Below are 6,613 nucleotides of genomic sequence, written 5' to 3' on the forward strand. Positions count from 1 at the left end.
TCTCTCTCTCTGTCTCTCTCTCTCTGTCTGTCTCTCTCTCTCTCTCTCTCTCTCTCTCTCTCTCTCTCTCTGCATCTCTCTGGTACCTGAGGGGGAAGGGATGCAGAGGCACGCCTTCCACCTGTACCTTGCCTCTACCAAAACATATCCTAGCTCTTTTTTTTTTTTTTTTTTTTTTTTAATAAAACACAACACGTGGTATGAAGGAGCTCCAGGAAATACCATTATGTCTCATCTGGAACTTGACTTTTGTCCTTCCCAGGACTCTCATTACAACTAAATGCTAATAATGGTTCTACTTATGCTGTAAGAACAAATCTTTAATTGGCCAGTATCTCAGAATAACATGGGACCATGAACTTGTGAACTCCCGGGGAAGGGCCCCAAGGCTGGAACACCCTGACTCCTCAGTTTCCCAGCTGTGTGTGTGTTGATAAGAGAGCACACTCCTGCCTGGAGCATCCTGACTCCTCAGTTTCCAAGCTGTGTGCAGATAAGAAATACAATCAAGAGTGTTCGAGCATAGGAAGCCCCTATTCCCCAGCACCCCTCTCAGCCTGTGGCTTTTGTCTTTATAAACCTGTGTATTTTGGTATTCAGGGCTCATTCTCTCTCCTTCCCTCTTGTGGAGGTACGGGACTGAGTCCCAGCTAACTGGTTCCTAGTAAAAGTCTCTTGCTTTGATTGGATCAAGTGCAGACTTCTGTGGTCATTTGGGGCAAGCACCGGTCCCTGGGAATTGAGCGGGGGTCTGAGCCTCATCTGGGACCTTACAGTTTGGCGAGCCAGTCAGGAGCTGATGGTCGCCCCCTGCCCATGAACTCAACCTTGGAGGTAAGAAAGGCGCCAAAATGTGTCCGTTCTGTCTGCCTGTCTTTTCCAGTGTTTGAAGCGCTTTTGGTCTGATTTGCAGTTGCCCAATCACTCATGAGAATGAGAATGATAGGGTTGTGGTCGGTATACGTGCCAGGTATACATACAGGCTGCCTTCCTTGGAGATGCCCCAGGAAGGTCGGAGAACCAAGGACACTTGGTAGTCTCTTATGTAAGGGACCTGGATTGGGTTTTACTGGCTCGATGCACTGCCTCTCAGCCATATCACCCTCTGATTCACTTTTGTTTCTGTGGCAAAGTAGGCGTGGTTGTCTGTGTCTTTTCAGTGTTTCTGTTTTCTTTTTTCTGTTATTGGTGTTCTTGACTTTCTGACTGATGATGGGACAGACTGTGACCACCCCCCTTAGTTTGACACTTGATCACTGGACAGAAGTGAAGCGTAGGGCCCACAATCTGTCAGTTGAAAACTGGAAGGGACCTTAGCAGACTTTCTGTGCCTCAGAGTGGCCTTCTTTAATGTGAGATGGCTGCCAGAGGGGACTTTCGATCTGTCCATTATTTTTGCAGTTAAAGATATTGTTTTTCAGAAGGGACCAGGAGAATACCCGGACCAGCATCCCTACATCACATTCTGGCAAGACTTAACTCAGAACCTGCCTCTCTGAGTTTGGCTGTGGGTCAGCCAAACTCGAAATCACCTGAGCTCCCGAGTCTTGGCTGTTCATAGTTCTCACTCTCTGGAGGAGCCCTCTCGTGCTGCTCCACCGAGGAAGATTTATCCCGATATCCAGGGGGACCTCCTCCTCCTTGACCCTCCTCCCCTTTACCCTCTGCTTTGCCCTCAACAACTCTGGCAGGCCCCTCAGTCCCGCCTTCAGCCCTAGACCCCCACCCCCAGCCAGTGTCCTGCCCACTGGGGTCCCACCTGCGGCCAGCATTCCCCTGGGACCGGCTCAGGGGACCTGCAGCCATAGGGGAATCATACCTGACATATTGGTAGCACTCCCACTGCATGCATATGGACCCCCACCAGCAGCAGATGACCAGAATGGCCAGATACTTCAGCTGCTAAAATACTGGCCATTCTCATCATTCAACCTATATAATTGGAAGACTAACCATCCCCCTTTCTCTGAGGACCTTCAGAGGCTCATGAGCCTTGTGAAGTCTTTGATGTTCTCTCATCAGCCTACTTGGGATGATTGTCAGCAGCTCCTCCAGACCTTCTTCACTACTGAGAAGAGGGAAAGGATTCTGGTCAAGGCCCAGAGAAATGTACCTGGGGCAGAGAGCCACCTCTCTCAACTTCCCAATATCATAGATACTGGGTTCCCTCTCACCAGACTGGACTGGGACTTCAACACCACCGAAGGTAGGGAGTGACTGACAGTCTATTGCCAAGCTCTTGTGACTGGTCTCTGGGGAGCAGCCAGATTCCCCAATAATTTGGCCAAGGTAAGAGAGATTGTCCAGGGCGCCACTGAGCCTCCCTCTGTGTTCCTTGAGTGCCTCATTGAGGCCTTCAGGAGATATACTCCCTTTGATCCCTCCTCGGAGGGCCAGAAGGCCTTAGTGGCCATGGCTTTTATAGGTCAGTCAGCAATTGATATTAAGAGGAAGCTGCAGAGAATTGAAGGATTGCAAGATTATACCTTGCAGGATTTAGTAAAGGAGGCAGAGAAGGAGTATCATAAGAGAGAGACTGAAGAAGAGAAAGAGCAAAGGAAAGAAAACAAAAGAGGAGAGAGAGAAAATAAGAGAGACAGGAAGCAAGAAAAGAACCTGACTAGAATTTTGGCCACTGTAGTGAGCGATAGAGATAGAAATCAGACTAGAGATAGGCCTAGAAAGCCAGGAAACCTTGGCAACCGTGTACTTCTTGAAAAGGACCAATGTACATATTGTAAAGAAAGAGAACGTTGGGCACAAGAATGCCCCCAAGAAGAGAGGACCACCCAAGAAAGTGTTAGCTCTGACTGAAGATGATGATGATTAGGCGAGACAGGGCTCAGAACCCCTCCCTGAGCCCAGGGTAACTCTTAAGGTGGAGGGGAAGCTGTTTCAGTTCCTGGTAGATACAGGGGCTCAACATTCAGTCCTACTTAAATCCACTTGGCCCCTATCTCACAAAAAATCTTGGGTGATTGGGGCTACTGGCCATCAGCAATATCCATGGACCACTCGAAGAACAGTCGATCTGGGAGTGGGCCGGGTAACCCACTCATTCCACGTCATCCCAGAATGCCCCACTCCCTTGTTGGGAAGAGACCTTCTGACCAAAATGGGGGCCTAGATCACTTTTACACCAAAGGACCCAAGGTAACTCGAGAGGGCCAGATGATAATGGCCTTAACCATGCATCTCGAAAATGAACATAGACGTTTTGAAGTCCCTGAGGTGCAGCCTGTAGACACGAAAGACTGGTTAGACCAATTTCCTGAGGCCTGGGCTGAGATAGCAGGAATGGGGCTTGCTGAATGCCGACCATCTATAGTTATAGAACTGAAGGCCACCTGTACCCCTGTGGCAGTTTGCCAATACCCTATAAGCAAAGAAGTGTGGGAGGGCGTCAAGCCCCACATCCAGCGTCTTCTTCAACAGGGCAACTGGTAAAATATCAGTCACCTTGGAATACCTCACTCCTGCTAGTCCACAAGCCTGGCACAGGGGACTTCCATTCTGTACAAGATCTGAGAGAAGTAATCAAGTGAGTGCAGGACATACGTTCTACTGTTCCCATTCTTTATAATCTGTTGAGCTCTTTACCACCAGACCACACCTGGTACACAGTCCTAGACTTGAAGGACTCCTTCTGCCTGAAGCTGCACCCTTCCAGTCAGAACATTTTTGCCTTTGAATGGAGAAATCCTGACTCAGGGGCTACTGGACAACTGACCTGGACCAGACAACCTCAAGGTTTCAAGAACTCTCCAACACTCTTTGACAAAGCCTTACACCAGGACTTGGCTCATTTCTGAACTGCCAACCCTCAGGTAACTCTACTTCAATATGTAGATGACCTTCTTCTTGCTAGCTCAACCAAAGACGCCTGTCGTCTAGGAACTGAACTGCTGCTGAAAGAACTAGCACAGTTGGGGTAGTGGGCATCAGCAAAAAAGGCCCAGATCTGCCAGTGACAGGTGGCATACTTGGGGTACTCACTCAAAGGGGGGGAAGAGGTGGTTGACTGAGGCTAAAAAACAAGCCATGACTCAGATACCAGTGCCACAAACGGCCCACCATGAGCGGGAGTTCCTGGGGATGGCTGGCTTCTGCAGACTATGGATTCCGGTGTTTGCCTCCATGGCAGCCCCCCTCTACCCCTTGACCAAAAATAGTACCCTCTTTGAGTGGAAAAAAGAACAACAACAGGCCTTTGATGACATCAAACGTGCCTTGTTGTCGACCCTGGGCCTGGCCCTCTCTGATGTGACTAAGCCATTTACTCTCTTTGTAGACGAGAGGTGTGGAATAACCAGGGGGGGACTTAACCCAACAACTGGGACCCTGGAAGAGGTTGGTAGCTTACCTGTCCAAAAAATTGTACCCCATAGCCAGTGGGTGGCTGACCTGCCTAAGATCTGTTGCTGCTGTAGCAGTCCTCATCAAAGACGCTGACAAGCTGACTCTGGGGCAGCACCTGACGGTCATTGCTCCCCATGCTCTTGAGAGCATAAGACAACCACCAGAACCCTGGCTTTCAAACACCCGCATGACCCACTACTCAGAGCCTACTGCTGAACAGAGACCATATCCAGTTTGCCCCCCCCCAACTATACTCAACCCCACCACCCTGATACTGGACACTGATCCCTACTCCCCTGTCACTCATGACTGTCAAGAAATCCTACCTGAGGAAACAGGGGTCTGACGGGACTTGCGAGAGCAACCCCTGACAGATGCCCAACTAACATGTTTCATAGATGGAAGCAGCTACATAATTGAAGGTAAAGGGTGGCAGGGGCAGTGGTGGTGGACCAGGAACAGACCATCTGGGCTAGCAGCCTCCCAGAAGGGACCTCTGCTCGGAGGGCAGAACTAATTGCCCTCAACCAGGTCTTGCAGCTAGCGGAAAAGAAAAAGGTAAACATTTATACTAACAGTAGGTATGCCTTTGCCACTGCCCATGTTCATGGCACCATCTACAGGCAAAGAGGGCTACTAACTTTGACAGGAAAAGACATTAAAAACAAAGAAGAAATTCTGACCCTTCTAGAGGCCATACACCAACTGGAGAAGGTTGCAATTATACATTGTCCTGGCCACCAAAAAAGGGGACTCCTCTATAGTGAAAGGGAATCAGTGGGCAGATGCAGAGGCAAAAAAGGCAACACAAGATTTGAACATCCTGGCTCTGCTTCCTCAGGACAAGGTGCCAGTTCCGTTACCTTCCATAAGACAGCTCAACTAACTATTAAGAACAAGATCTACAAAAGATCGTCAGGATGGACAAAAGTTATAATGCCACATATGATGTGTGGGAAGCTAAAGATGGCAAAATTATTCTGCCTGAACAGCAGGCAAAGACCTTCCTCCTCCAGATTCACAAGCTGACCCATCTGGGCACGAAGAAAATGGTAGCTATGCTGAAAAAGACTCACTACCATGTAATAGGACTACATGACTTAGCTGATGACATAGTTGAGAGCTGTGTCCCTTGCCAGAAGGTAAACATTTGCAGAAACAAACTAGAATCAGGAAAGCACCTTCAAGGAAGTAGACCCGGAGCCTACTGGGAAGTAGACTTCACAGAGATCAAGCCAGCCAGGTATGGTAACAGGTATTTGCTAGTGTTTATAAACACCTTTTCAGGATGGGTGGAAGCGTTCCCCACCCAGAAAGAAACAGCCACTGTTGTAGCCAAGAAGATTCTAGAAGAAATTTCCCCCCGGTTTAGGATGCCCAAGGTAATTGGGTTAGATAATGGCCCTGCCTTTGTTGCCCAGGTAAGTCAGGGAATGGCCAAAACACTGGGGTTTGATTGGAAATTACATTGTGTATATAGACCCCAAAGCTCAGGCCAGGTAGAAAGAATGAATAGAAATTTAAAAGAGACCATGACTAAATTGTCCATAGAGACTGGCTGTGCAGACTGGACAGTCAGTCCTCCTTCCCTTAGCCCTATTCCGAGTCCGGTACACCCCTGCTGTATTTGGATTGACCCCTTTTGAGATCCTATTTGGAGCGCTTCCCGCTTTGAGCATGATAACTGACCAGATAGAACCTGTCTATCATAGTAACAGTGATCTGTATGCCAGGCTAAAGGCACTTGAAATGGTGCAGAAGGAGGTGTGGACTCAGTTGGACGATGCCTACAAACCAGGAGACCTACAGGTGCCTCACCAGTTCCAGGTCGGGGACTCCATGTATGTGAGGCGACATCGGGTGTCCAATCTTGAACCCCACTGGACGGGACCCTACCTGGTGCTCCTAACTACCCCGATTGTGATCAACGTTGATGGCATCTCCATATGGATCCATGCATCTCATGCAAAACCTGCACCTTTGCTGGACTCTGAATGGAAAGCAGAAAGGATGGACAACCCCTTCAAGCTTTGATTTCTTCGTGTGGCTACTTCTACTGACCCTCCAGCAGCTAAATAATGCTCTTAATCCCCATGTCCCTCAAAAATTGACCAGGCAAATTTGATCACAAACTGGTGAGGTGGTGTGGTCTATCTCCAAAGTAGCTCCACCACAAACCTGGTGACCCGACATGGTCTTTGACCTCTGCCTACTGATCGCTGGATTAGACTCATGGGATATTCCTGAGTTTGGC

The 6,613-nt window shown here is 48.9% G+C and overlaps 1 pseudogene; it reads left to right on the top strand.

Moving 5' to 3' along the window:
• Positions 1 to 1,212: 1,212 nt before the first annotated feature.
• On the top strand, positions 1,213 to 6,393 carry LOC114636130 (annotated as a pseudogene).
• The last annotated feature ends 220 nt before the right edge of the window (positions 6,394 to 6,613 follow it).

The sequence above is a fragment of the Grammomys surdaster genome, unplaced genomic scaffold (assembly GCF_004785775.1).
Source record: "Grammomys surdaster isolate TR1022 unplaced genomic scaffold, NIH_TR_1.0 122375, whole genome shotgun sequence".
NCBI lineage: Eukaryota > Metazoa > Chordata > Mammalia > Rodentia > Muridae > Grammomys > Grammomys surdaster.